This window comes from Nomascus leucogenys, chromosome 2, assembly GCF_006542625.1.
Source record: "Nomascus leucogenys isolate Asia chromosome 2, Asia_NLE_v1, whole genome shotgun sequence".
Lineage (NCBI taxonomy): Eukaryota > Metazoa > Chordata > Mammalia > Primates > Hylobatidae > Nomascus > Nomascus leucogenys.
The window spans coordinates 117,272,238-117,286,741 of record NC_044382.1 but is presented as its reverse complement, the minus strand read 5'-3'; the positions used below and the strand labels follow the sequence as shown (position 1 = coordinate 117,286,741).

At 45.5% G+C, this 14,504-nt stretch overlaps 1 long non-coding RNA gene across 1 annotated transcript in view; it reads left to right on the top strand.

Moving 5' to 3' along the window:
* Nucleotides 1-13,327, top strand: part of LOC115837539 — a 79,002-nt gene extending 65,675 nt beyond the window's left edge. The window contains exon 4 of the long non-coding RNA XR_004032552.1: nucleotides 12,347-13,327. This is a non-coding gene — a long non-coding RNA (uncharacterized LOC115837539). The remainder of the gene's footprint in view (nucleotides 1-12,346) is intronic.
* The last annotated feature ends 1,177 nt before the right edge of the window (nucleotides 13,328-14,504 follow it).

The window sequence follows — 14,504 nt, the reverse complement described above, 5'->3', positions numbered from 1 at the left end:
AGACCTGAAACAAATACTGTATGAAGCAATACTTACCCTTCCCACATGCAATGACTTCTCAGGTTTTATTTCATTCTGTTTCACTAAAATTCTAGTCACAACTGAGTAAACTTTATGCCTACTAATGTGGCAAGACCCAAGTTTGAAAAACATCATGCTTTCAAGTCTCTTGGATCTAATGCCTTCTCTCCATCTCCACTGATAGCTCCCTCTGCCAATACCCATCATTTCCTGTCTGGGTGACCCTGACAGCCTCCAGACTGCTTTCCCCTTGATCATTCTTGCTCTCCTTCAATTCACTTCCAATCTTGACTCACAGTGAATGAAACTACTGAAGATGAGGTATAATCATGCTGTTTCCGTGGTTGGAGCCCTTGACTGGCTCCCTGTGCTTCTGTATAAAGTCCGACGCCCTTACCATCCTCCAGCCCCTGTATGATACGGCCTCCACTTCTTGGCCTCATCTTCACCCACTCCCCCCTCCCTCTCTTCAAGCTGGTCTTCCCGAATGTCTTCCAAGTCCTTGAACTTGCCGTGCGGTGTTGGATCTGAGTCTTTGTACAGTCCTGTTTTCCTCTTTCTGGAACACTTCCTCCTCTCCTCTCCATTGGGCATAGTGATCTACAGTAAGCAGCAATGAGATGATACATATGCCTTGGTGTAATGCAGAGGGATACTCCACAGACTTAGGATATGGGAAAGAATATTGGAGTCACATTATCACATGCTCCCAGCTCACGTGCTTCTGTGTCCCTTGAAGGAACCAGAGGCCACTCCTTCACCACAGCATGGAGCACGAGTAAGGGATGCAGCTCTCTTTTACCACAGCATGCAGCATGGGTAAGGAAATGTTCCCATGGTGGATACTGCTGGTGCTGTGCCAAGATTCCCCTCGTGAGGCCGAAGCTTCTATTGCCCAGCTGTTTTGAGTGCTATTGCCTTCTCCATAGAATCCCCTTCCACCAAACAGGAGCCATTCACCAGAGATTGTGTCACTCCAATCATGTTCCTAGGCAACCAGAGGCCAAAGACTGACCCAAGGTCTCTAACCTGGCCCCCTTGCCTCAAAGTGGTACCAGCTCTGTGGCACAATTCACTTTCCAGCACTCTGGGGACCAGGCAGGAATGAGTGTCCAGCACCCCCTGCACTGTCCTGCTTCCCTCACTCCCCTTCTCCCATGAGCAGGCCCCAGTAAGTGATTTTCACAGATAAACCCCGTTCTGGCTGCATTTCCCGGGAACCTGAACTCTGATAGCCTACATCTTGGAAAAGCATAGAGGTGGCTGTCCTCTGAGCGCCAGGACAAAGAAGGGAGCTGCTGCCATTGAAAGAGCCTATTTAATGATTTCAATGTGGATGTTTAGATTCCTGAGTGGTAGAGGCCAAGGAGCAGCAATTATCTGCTAGAGGCAAAGCTGGTGAGGTCTCTCATGAGTATGTGGCCAGGTGGCATATAGAATGTTTGACCTTCAGGGACCTTTGTTGGCAGTTGATAGGTCCCAGTATCCCTAGGACTAAGATGGATGGGAAGCCCGTGGAGGTGCTGCATGGGTTGTGAAGCTGGAAAAGCTCTGTGCCTCACAAACAGGAGCCAAGCTTATAGATCAAGGTCCCCCACCAGTGCCCGGGGCTCAGATGGGTCACAGATCCAGAGCTTCCTGAGCAGAGAGGTGTGACATACTCCTGAGCAAGGACCCAATGATAAAAGGATCCTGTAAGTTTCCTTCCCACCCCCAGCCTTTTCCTCAAGGGCCTGTAGCCACTCACCAAGAGAACCATGCACTGGAAGAAGGAAATGCATAGCCATTCAGTGAATTACTGGTCTTTGACTCTTAGAAGGTCGCTGTGGTCTACCAGTCAGAAGGTGGGGATCAACAAACAATGATGTTTTGGTCCAAGTTCTTGTTTTGGTCAAGGCTCTTGAGTGTGTAGTAAGAAAAGACAAAATCAGCAGCAGGCAGAATCTCTCTGTTGGCTGTCTGTCCTGTGCAGCAAGATTTATTTTTAGGTAAGGAGAATAGAAGCCCTTGGAATAGTCCCTCTTTCACCAAAATAGAAAACCAAAGCAATACCCCACTTCTGGGAATCCCCAAGGGCCAGCTATTTACATGCATCCTCTTATTTAATGCACATGGCCCCCATGCAAGGCTGGTATCACTAACCTCGTCTTGTAGATAAGAAACCTGAGTTACAGAGAAGTCGAAGGTGTTTCTGGAAAAATGTCTAGTTTTCCATTCCAGACCTTGGCGAGGCTGCAGGTGCTGTATGGCCCACTGTGGCCTGGAGTCAGTCTCTGCCCATGATTCTGTTTGGCCACAGCAACTGGCTGTTTGTCAGCCCCCTAACAGTGTGTCAAGTACTTTACTCCTGATTAGATTTCTAATAAGAGTGGTGCTGAGGACTCTTTCTTTAATAGATATTATTATGAAACATCATATTCCACACTTGCCTCCTTCTTGAAAACTGATTGTGGGGACTGCAATGAATTGTGGAATAATCTTCACTAATGCATAATTAATACATGCTGATTCAATTAGAGTCCCCCCTACTATTCTTGCTAAAAAATTTACCTTTCTATTATAACATTGACAAGAATGTGAGAAGGGAATAAAACTCGGGCTCTTCTGATCCTCTTCTCTTTGTTCTATCAGATGTGTTTTCTCTCTGCTCTTTGTGTTTTTTTTATTACTTTAAAATGCTGCAGAAAGCTGGGTGACATTCTGGCTGCAGTACCGTGGCAACGGGCCACCCTCCTCAAATCTAGAATCAGCCAGTCCACTTAGATGCCCCTCTCCTCCTCCCCATATGCAAGTAGCTTTTGCAGCATGCTTATTCTTCTTCCTACACACCTCTTCAGTGTGACACCTCTCCGCTAGCCTCACAGCCCTCTCCAGTTCATACGTGGACTTCACAAGACTCAAACCCATCTTTCTAGCTGCCTTTTCCCCCATCCCATCCACTTTCTACACTGTTGCCAGCAACCGTCCTTCTAAAACCATCAGTAATACATCCCTTCAGTAGTTCCCTATAGAGTAAATGTTTTTTGCCCCTCAGTTTCACTTTGAGGAATTATCTGCCACCTCCTTCCCAACTCAAGGGGTGGGCATTGTGACCAGGCCTGTCCCAGTTTACTCCATCCCCACTGGCTGGGTCAGGGATGCCCTGCCAACCCCACCAGGGTGAATCCAGCTCTTCTTCTGGGACTTTCACTGGAGCTATGAGTGATCCATCCCTTGAGGATCAACTATCTGAGAAAGACCCCAAGACCAAGGAAATATGGGCTGAGGGAGGAGAAAGAAGGAGAGGAAAGCAGGTGATGATTTTGCTGTTATCTGCAACCACAAAGTCCTAATGAACATATTCCCTAGAATTGATAGGACAAATTCTAAGTTTCCTTGTCCTAGATTTTGCAGGACCCTCTCTGAGATTTGGCACTTTATCGTTGTCCATCTCATTTCATAGCCTCCTCCCCATGAGGCCCCCATCACACAGCTCTGCTCAGTCTCCTGGGTGTGATATTTGATTTCAGGACTCTGTGTTTGTGCTGTGTTCCTCTTATCTGGAACATGGTCTCCCAGTTTCTGCCCGGCTATCTCCCTCTTCTCCTTTCATACCCAGCTCAAATGTCACCTTGCAGCTCCCTACCTCTCTGCTATCACCATGGATTAAATACAGACCGTCATCTCTGCTATAACACCATCATGACTATCTCTGTTATTAAATCATAATTTCTTAAATTCCACTGATCTGTTTCTTTTACAGCCATATGTTAAGTATATATTTGTAATTCAGTATTCCCAGGTCTACTTAATGTATTTATACTTGAAGCACAAATTACATACAGTAAGATCCACAGATACTAACTTTTCAATGAGTTTTGGAAACAGTATACAGCCATGTAACCACCATGTAAAATGAGATCTAGAACCCCTTAGAAAGTTGTCTGGGGCCTCTTCTTCTAGTCAATTCCTACCCCACCCCCCTGGCACATACACAGGCAACACTTTATAGCTTCTATCCCCATAGATTAATTTTTCCTGTCATCTGACTTCATATAAATGAATTTATGCAATATGTACTTTTTGTATCTTGCACGTTTTGCTCATTTTCATGTTGAAAATGTTTTTGAAATTCATCCATGCTGCTGCACATATCAGCAGTTGTTTCACTTTATTGCTGAGTAGTATTCAGTTTTATGAATATGCCACAATTGGTTTATCATGACTTGTTCATGGATATTGGACTTGTTTTCAGATTTTGAATGTAAGAATAAGATTGCCATGAACTTTCTTGTTGTGGACTCATGTTTTTGTTACAGGCTGGGTTCTCTGGAAGCAGATGCAGTTGGAGTTTGAGATATGAGATGTTTATTAAGCATCAATACCTGAAGAAAAGGAAAGGGGATAGGAGCACGATTGGGCTGAGGAAGAAGTTGAACTCCCAGTGGTTTAGGGAGGAATGCATGTAGAACCCACGTGATGCACTTGGGCCTCTCATCCTGTTCCCTGGCCCCACTGTATCATCTATCAGACTGTCCATGCCGGTCTGTAGGCAGGCCTCAGTACCCTTGCCTCATTCAGTTACTGGCTAAGGGCTACACAGGAGGAGGAGGATGTAACCTCTAGAGAGGTGGCCCCCTCTGTAGCTGCAGTAGATCTGGAAGACACAGACAGCTGGAGATGTCTGCCTACTACAGTCCCCACAGCTTGGCAGCAGGTCCTTTCCTGATGGGAACTCTGATTGGCTTGTCTCAGTGTCTTCCACAGGCTACTCCTTGGGCCACCTCGGTTCACTCTATATAAATCCAGACAGCAGGACCCTAGTGGGCCTCTTTTCCTGAGGGAAAACAGGTTAGCTGAACAGATGTACACTCACTGCTGCAGTTGGTCTTGAGGACACAATGTATACTCACCAATACCCTCTTCCGTTCAGAGTTCCTCACAATCTCAGATGTATATACCACCTCCACTGGCCTCAGGGCTTACAGGTGGGACAATTCCAATCTTCATGCTGGAAACCCTGCTCTTCTCAGGGGAGAGCTACTCTACTTGTCCATTTGAACTCACAATTGAATACAGTACAAAGAGGTGCCCGAGAGAATCACGTGGGATCCACAGGAATTTCTCCCAGCTGTCATATATTACAGGAACCCTGCCCTCCGCTGAAAATAGGGTCAATTATCCCTGCCAAGACAGTGACTTGCTGGTCTTGACTTTTGTGCTTGCTGGTCCCTGCATGCAAGGAATACAAAATACCCAAGTGGCAGCTGTAGTTAATATTTCAATGGGACTCTTTTCATGCTCTCCAGACAAAGCGTGCCCCTTTGGGGACTAGAACTTATTACCCTGCAGAACCCAGAGTTGTAGGAAGGAGAAGTACAAATTTCGAAGTTCCGAGGAGTGATGGTTAGTGGGGCCATTCCTATTTCTACCTCTTGGTTCCTCGACCTATATAGTCTTCCTACTGGGGGCAGAGAACCATATAAAATCTTTGGTTCAATTCACATACTTCATGCTGGATGGACAGTACTGCATTCTGCAGAATATTGCCTTTGAGCAGGTATCTTGGGCAGGTAGCATGTTGATACAACCAGTAGCTGTTTTGGTCATAGACCCTATGTGAATTTTTCTATTGCCATCATAATGAATTAACACAAACACAATGGCTTAAAACAACACGAATTTATTACCTTACAGTTCTGGAAGTCAGAAGTCTACAATGAGTCCTCATGGCTATTGTCCCTTCTGGAGGTTCCAGGGGAGAATCCTTGCTCTTTCCAGCCCGCAGGAGCTTCCTGCCTTACTTGGCTTATGCTGTTCCTCCCTCTCCAAAGCTGGCAACATAGCGTCTGCAGGACTCTTTCTCTCTGTCCTCTGCTTTCATCATCCCATTGCCGTCCCTTTTATAAGGAGCCCTGTAGTTACACTGGGCCCACTGTATAATCCAGAATAATCTTCCCATCTCATAATCCTTAACTTAAGGTAACATATTACAGGCCCCAGGGATTAGGGTGTGGCCATGTTTGGGGGACCATTATTGAGCCTACCATAGCCCCAGCTGGTTTCCCTTTGCTATACAGCAGTGGTTCTCAACTGAGGACAATTTTACCCCCCAGAGATCATCTAACAATGTCTGGAGACATTTTGATTGTCACAATGGAAGAGGTGCTCCTGGCCTCTAGTGGGCTGAGGACAGGGTGGTGGTAAACATCCCACAATATGTGGGACAGACCCCCACAACAAAGAACCATTGGGCCCAAAATGTCAATAATGCTAAGCTTAAGAAACTCTGCTGTCAAGTGAGTCTCTTGGATCTGAAGAAAAAAGAATCAGACTGTTAGGTCAGTTTTCAGCACCAATGTTAGATGTGTCTTTACAAGACTGTCTTTAGAGTCCTGAGGAAAAATGAATTTAGTCCTAGAGTTTTATGCCCGGTCAAAGTATCAATCAGGAGTGTGTGTGTATGAGCTGGATGGGAAGGTGTGCATGTTTTAACATGAAAGCACTTGTGAAGTCTACCCCTTCCCCCATACAGTCATTTGAAAAAAACTGTTTGAGGTGGTATCCCTCCCCCACAAAAAACACAAGAAGTCTAGAAGATTAACGGCATTGGAAACTAGATGGACAGAGTGGAATATGAGGCAAGGCACGTGAAGAAAACTAGAGCAGGAAATCAAAACAAATCCACTGGGCCTTATGCACACAGAATCCTCAAGAGGATGATGTAAATTCAGGAGCCATCAGCTGTAGATATTTAAAGTCACATAAACATTGTTTACAGTTATGATGAAAGGTCAGTAGAGGAATAAGAACAGAAAGATAACACTGGGAAGAGATCATCTTATGCCCTACTCTATAATTAGTGGTTTTTAAACTTGTCAATGTATTATATAATAAAAACAGATTCGTTTAAAAATACCTGTTTAGAAAACAAAACTCTGAATCCCTATAATTCAAAATATACAATGAATCTTTATAAAGATGCCTATTGTTATCTCAAAGGAAGAGAACTGGATGCAACCTACGTGTCCCCAACAGAGAACAGTTACATCAGTTATGATATACTGGCTCCATTATGGTGTTATTAAATAATGGCCTCACTGAAAACTAATGTAGAAATATAAAAAATATTAAGAAATAATGTCAAAGATATTATTTCTTTCTATATGCTTTATAAAATTATTCCCATTTGAAAAGATTTTCCTAGTGGCAGGAGTACCTGTATTAGACTAACGGGCTTATAGATAATACATAGTTCATATTTTTCTTTTAACCATTTTCCCCATATTCTATCTATACTGTTACTTTTATGATTAAAAAGCAGTTTCCCTTTAAAAGAATAAGTCAGTACTGTTTTTAGACAGACCAAATGTGTCAAAAGGCACACAGCTCTGGTAATTCTTGTTTAGAGGAAGATCCTCTGTCTCTTCTTAAACTGGAGACTGGAAAATGACTACCTTCTGGTTAAAAAAGAAAACCACAGGCATTCTAGCAACAAACCACATCTTTGGTTATATCTTTCTTTTTTCTTGGAAGAATGAAAAGAAATTCAGGAGCCTGTGTGTGTGTATCTGCTGTCTGAGTCAAGATATTATGAACTAGACTGCTAATACTGTTATCTGATTAAGAAAGGTCACTTTGGGAGGCCGAAGCGGGCAGTTCACGAGGTCAGGAAATCGAGACCACGGTGAAACCCCGTCTCTACTAAAAATACACAAAAAATTAGCCGGGCGTGGTGGCGGGCGCCTGTAGTCCCAGCTACTCGGAGAGGCTGAGGCAGGAGAATGGCGTGAACCCGGGAGGCGGAGCTTGCAGTGAGCCGAGGTCGCGCCACTGCACTTCAGCCTGGGCAACAGAGCGAGACTCCGTCTCAAAAAAAAAAAAAAAAAAAAAAAAAAAAAAAAAAAAAAGGCTTGTGGGTTTCAGTGGGAAATGCAATGCTAGACACTGGGGGAAATTTCAAGAGATTCTGATCCAATTTAGAAGTTTTGGAGTCTGTATGCAGATGCAGCCTCTGGGATGGATTGGATTTGCGCACAATAATGATTAAAGATAATTTAATGTGATAATATAAAAACACGTATTTTGTAGGGAATGGAAGAAAGGGTGTGTTGCAGACACTACTGAATGTTCTAAAAAATATCCGCTCATCCTTATTCTATAAAAGAATTCCCTCCATACTTTTTTTTTAAGCTAGGCAGAGGATTCCCCAGAAGAAAAGACTGTATTTCCCACCCTCTTGAAGCTGCTGTGGCCTTGTGACAAAGTTCCCCCACAGAGATGTGGGCAGAGGCATGAGGTGCACATCATTTCTGAGAAGCATCTTCATAGGAGAGGGCATTCCCGATCCCCACGTTTCTTCCTTGGGACTGAAACGTGAATACAACAGCTTGATTGGTGGCCTTGGGGATGGAAGCCACACATAGCAGAGTGGCAAGACAGAATGAGCCTTGGGCCCTACTTGGCTGAGACCCCCACAGAAGCTCTGGGTCACCTAATTCCAGACTTGTATGTGAGAAAGTAAACTTCTACCTTGTTTATGCCACCACATTTGCAGTTTCTGAAACCACATCCTAGTTACACCAGGGAGGCGGCAGTGCAAGGTGGTTTCACTGTACTGCTTCAGAGTGATGATGGTCTGCCCAATGTCAAATTCACTCTTAGAACCCCCAAGAAAGGTTGCTTTACAAAACAAATGAGAAACAGCAGCATAGACTTTTCCCCAAGACCACAGATCGAAAGATGACACTGAGACTACGTGGTTTGGGGACTAGTATCAGTCCCTGGCAGGTGATACGGGGGTTGGGGGGGATGAGAGTCTCCACTGAAGTTAGTGCTTAAGACACTCAGTGCATCTTGAGTTAGGATGCATTTTGCATTCGTGGGTACCTGAAGCAAAAACACATCATCCCAAGGCATTCTAGGCTGGAACAGAGCACCTGGAGACAGGCCACGGGTGTGAGGAGATGAATCTCCTGAGGGCTGAGTTTGCAAATCAACCTTACCAACTGATGGCGAACTACACCATCAATAGCAGCACTGCAAGGGAAATGGAGGAGTAGAGGGGAGAAGAAGGAGAAATGAAGGGAAACCAAGCTGTGTGTGGGGTCATTCACCCTGCAAAAGTCAAGAGGTACTGGTTGGCTATCATGTCTTCAGTGTTTACCCACAGACTCTTTATAGCATGCCTGGGGGATAATCTCATTGGCTCAGGTTGTAGTTATTTTGGGGACCAGAGTAGAATCAGTGGTACATCCTGAGTTTCAGAGCCGGGAGGTGTTCAAACAAGGCCAGGTGTTCTGCAAGCCCAAAGTTTCATTCCCTCCACTCCTCCAGGAGTTTGTATGCCATCTTACTGCTCAACTGTCTGCAGCCATTTCCAGGCATTTTGCAGATCACTTCCTGACTCCTAGTCTTTCCCAAATGGATGACTAAGACCTAATATTCTCAGTGCTCTTGCTTTTTATGACCTCTGTCCTTTCCCTCTTCTGTTTGTACAGTCAAAAGTAGGCGAAGCCCTTGAAATCATTGCTTCAAACAAGCTTGCATTATTTGTGCATATCCTGAACAGTGTTTGGCTCTTACAGAGCGAAAACTTTTCCCATTCCCTGCTGCTTTATTTTCTGCTGATAGTGAGTGCACTGTCTCAGACAAGGTTCTTGTGGGAGCTGAGCAATAGATATTAAAAATCCATCTCCTGTGATGAATGGGATCAGCCAGGGTCCTGGCAGAGCAACTTGAGTCTCTGTGTTCCCCCTTTGGATCTAACGCCTGTTTCCAGCTCTGCTGCAGGCCCCTTCTCATGGCAGGCTGTTCCCATAGCTTTCACACCCCTGGGAAGTAACGCAAGTGAGTCTCCCTTTCCTGGAATCACTGTCTGCTTGGGCGAGGCAGGGGTTTGCAGCCACACAAATATCTGATGCCTTTCTGGGCTGAGACGGTCACATTGCCATTTCTCAGAGAACCAAAATGAGGAGAATCAACAATCTCCCATGAATGTTTTGAGATCGCTTTGGGTAAGAAGGCAGTGGTAACATTAAGGCAGCTCAACAATTCCAAAAGACTCTTCAACAGCAGCCATTCACCCCCAAAACAATGGGAATGGGCAGGAACATTTGAGGGTAGCGTAAGCGTGAAGCCTCATGCTGTCGGAGAAGTTTTACACAGAAAACTAGATCTGAATACACTGTTCTAGGGGTAAGTAAAGCAACTTAGAACAATATAACCAGCAAGGAAAAATCAAATCGTTAACGTCTAATTGGAAGGCAGAAGCATCAAACTCAAAGCCAATAAACCAAAAAGCTGTAGTAACACTTGGGTTTCTATACCAGTAGAGGCATCTGAGAGGAGGGAGAAAGGTTTGAATAAGAAAGAAAATGGCCAGGTTGAGCTGAGTTGTTTCTCCCCTCTGGGCCAAGCAGACCGAAGAGGACTTCAGTTTCTGGCTGACACCAGCTGACTCAGGGTGCCTCCTGAACAAATTTTGGGGTGCTGGAATGCCAATACCAGCATCTGTGCAAGGCCTCAGACAATGGAGCTACTCAGTCATGGTATGGTACGGGTACAGTTGGAGTTTCCAAATGTGTCTGGGCCAGGATTCACTTACACCCTTGGTTGGGGGTCCACGGCTCCAGCCACCATTCCTGAAAGCTGCCATGGAAAGGTGGCCGCTGAGGAGATTCTGCTGGGAGTGAGGGCAGGCAGAAGAGGATTGTGATGAGTGCACTCTGGTGAGCTTGGCCAGCTCCCTCCATAGCCTCAGGAGCCTTTGAACACATTTATCTCCACCCCAATGTGTTACTGGAATGTGTCCCTTGGCTGTCAGGAGCCGAAGCAGGAGGGTCAGACCTGCTGCTGGGTGAGACCATCCTACAGCTGTTAGAAAGAATCCTGGCTTCTTTATCCTGTTTCTTCCATTGCTGACTCATAGCATGTGGCCGGGGTGAACTTTGCGGAGGGAGATGGGACATCGTCAATGGTTTCCTGAGGGCAGGCGGGTCAGGGGGGTCACTCTGGCCAGGCTCCTCGCCCTCATGCTTTGGCCAGATGACTGGTCATCTCTGGAGAACATAAGGGGGCCTGAAAGGAACATCAAAAGATTTCAAGGCTGTACAGAGGGGCATGACCCCAGCAACTACCACCTTCCCCCAGGTGCAGCTTGACAGGAGAAGGACAGGTTCGTCATTATCTTGGGATCAAGACCCAAGCTCACAACTCCCATTAGGAACTTAACAGCAGCAGAGCTAAGAGCTCAGGCCCTGGCCCTGGCTCATAATTCTTTCTAGAGCTTTGTAGAAACTGTACAAATGCCAGAGTAAACACGTAAAACAGCATATAGGGACCCCCCTTATAAACAATAAAGCTCTGTGTATACTTGTTTCTAATCCACTTCAGTGTCTCATGGTGGTGACATGGGCTTTCTTCTGTGGAGATAAATGTTCAGACCCATTACTTGTGCTACCCTCCCACTCCTGCTGCTTGAAATGCTGCTGCTTGGGTGCCTGGCCACTTCATTAGCTAGGAAACCCATACTAGGCTTAAAGACCAACTTGGAAGATTTGCTGAGTATAGAGCAATCCTTGAAGAATAATCTTCAAAGAAATTAATTTAGTCTTTCAAATTTAACCCATGCTATGTACAAAACTCAGGTCTCAGTATTTCAGAATTTTGAAGAGGAAAGATTGGAGTCACAAATGAAGTCTTGAAGAACTGGTACCCAGCCAGGGCAGCCCATGACTTCCCACAGAACAAAACTGCAAGGACTGAGAACAGTTTTGTTCTCAGCTGAACAATTGGATTGTAACTGGGATCATTCATTCTGAGAGAAGCCAAATGACATTAACAGGCTGATGCCCTCTGCAAAGGCAACTGGGTTCGACTCATCTTGAGATTACTATTCTTCCTTGGGGCTTTGTTCAGATTTATTCAGGGACCCACAAGAGAACTTGAGCCCAGGGTTCAGCAGTAATTATACAAGATGGATGGTTAAGTCAAAAAAGATGGCAATGGCACTGGGGCCCAGTGGAGAGAAGAATTTCCCAGCCGACCTGTATTCTTGTGTGAATCCTGTGCAGAGTTCATGTGGGAGCCACCAGGCAGGACGGGAAGGGGGAAGGAGGGAGGGGAAGCCTGCCAGAAGAGGAACCTAGGAGGGAAAGACAAACTGATGGGGAGAAACAATGTTAGATCTAGAAAGAAATTCAGATGGGAAGGGGACTGGGGAGAAGCAGGAGCCTCAAGTCACCAGCACCAGCTGGATGCTAGTGTTGTGCCCTGCAGGTTGGCAGTTGTAGTGGGATAAATATCTTCCAGACATTGCTGATGTTTCTCCTCACTCTCCACTCAGAAGTCTGCCCCAGAGGAGAGTTGACACACCAAAAACAAACTTCTGTTTGAAAAATCCAGTCCCTGAAGGCAATCGGGAAAAAGTGTGAAGAACAAGGGCAGAGCTTCCCAACTTTGAGCCTGAGTGGTGAAAGGAAGCAAGAAGAAAAGGGGTTTGTGGGTGCTGGGGGCACCCCCACAACTATACCCCCACCCTCTCCAAGATCCACCAGAACAGATACGTACATAAACTAGAGGCATTTGAGAACGAAGACCTCTTGCCCCCGGGGCAGCAGTAACAGACTTGTGTGGCCCACGTGTATTAATCTGTTCTCACACTATTAAGACATACCTGAGATTGGGTAATTTATAAAGGAAAGAAGTTTAATTGACTCACAGTTCAGAATGACTTGGGAGGCCTCAGGAAACTTACATCATGGTGGAAGTGGAAGCAAACAGTCTGTCTTCACATGGCGGCAGCAAGGAGAAGTGCCAAGCAAAAGGAGGAAAAGCCGCTTATAAAACCATCAGATCTCATGAGAACTCACTATCACGAGAATAGCATGAGGGTAACTGCTCCCGTGATTACATTACCTCCCACCAGCTCCTTCCCACCACATGTAGGGATTATAGGAACTATAATTCAAGATAAGATTTGGGGTGGGGACACAGCCAAACCATATCAGAGGATGAGCTAGGGGCACACAGGGGGAGTAGGCTGTGAAGGACATGTAGTACCCACACCTTTAGGCCTGCAGGTGCCTTTCAGACAGGAAGAAGGGGAACGTGGTAACATTCCAGTGTGGCATGGCCAGAAGGCACAGCCAGGTAATGTATGGCACAGCGGGCACCAATGTGGCAGGGGAGGGCCAAGTGCTCCTCTGTCTACCCCAACACAAAGGTGCTTCTCCATAACCACTCCTACCCCCTCAAAATTGGCTGAGATTAAGTTTCTGCAAACTGGCAAAATGAGGACTTGAAATAAAAATTGTCTGTGGACTAAGTTTTATACATGCTACAATATATTATCTCATTTAATCCTAACATTGTTATTCAGAAAGCGTTATTGTTCCTACTTACAGACAATATCAAACAAGACACAAACATTCCAAGTCATTTGATAATTCCTGTAATTCAAGCAATATATAATGAGCCCCTTGTAAATGCTGGATACTGGAATGACCAGTTGTAATAGTTTTCTATTGCCACATAAGGTTGACCACACTTTAACAGCTGAAAACAACACTCTTTTGCCAGTTCACAGTTCTGTTGGTCTGATGTCTAGCACAGTGTGGGCTGGGTTCGCTGCTCAGGGTGTCACAAGGCTTAAATCAAGGTGTTAAGCAACTGGGATGAGTCCTTTGTCTGGAGGCTCTGGGAAAGAATATGCTTCCACACTCATTGGCACAATTTAGATCCTTGTGGTTGTAGGACTTAGGTACCCATTTCTTTGCTGGCCACCATCCAGAAATCAGTCTCAGAGCCTAGAAGCTGCTCCCATGCCTTGCCCTGTGGCTGCCTTCATTTTCAAGCTTTGACCCTCTTCTTCCTCATCTGCAACCAGCTGGAGAAAGCTCTTTGTACTAAAGGGCTCCTGCGATTAGGTCAGGCCCCTGTTTTAGGGTCAGTTAGTTTGGGACCTTAATTAAATCTGCAAAATTCCTTCACAGCAGCACCCAGATGGGTGTTTGCTTGAATAACTGGGAGGTGGTATGTGTGCATCGGGTGCTGGATATCTGGGAGGACCACCTTAGAATTCTGTCTACCATGCTATTTTAGAGTACAATGGTGAACAAGGCAGATGAGGTGGGTTTTGTATTCTAACTGTGGAGACAGACTATAAACAAGCATACAAAGGAATAAGATCATTGCAGGCCATGGCCAGTATGTTAGGCTGTTTTCGCATTGCTATAAAGAAATACCTGAGACTGGGTAATTTATAAATAAAAGAGGTTTGATTGGTTCATGGTTGTGCAGAAAGTACAAGCATGGCACTGACCCTGCTTGGCTTCTGTGGAAGCCTCAGGGAGCTTTTACTCATGGCGGAAGACAAAATGGGAGCAGGCATGGTCATGGTGATCATGGTGAAAGCAGGAGCAAGAGAGAGTTGGGGGAGAGAGGTGCCACATGCTTTTTATACAAATGTTTATTTCAATAGTTTTTTGGGCAACAGGTAGTGT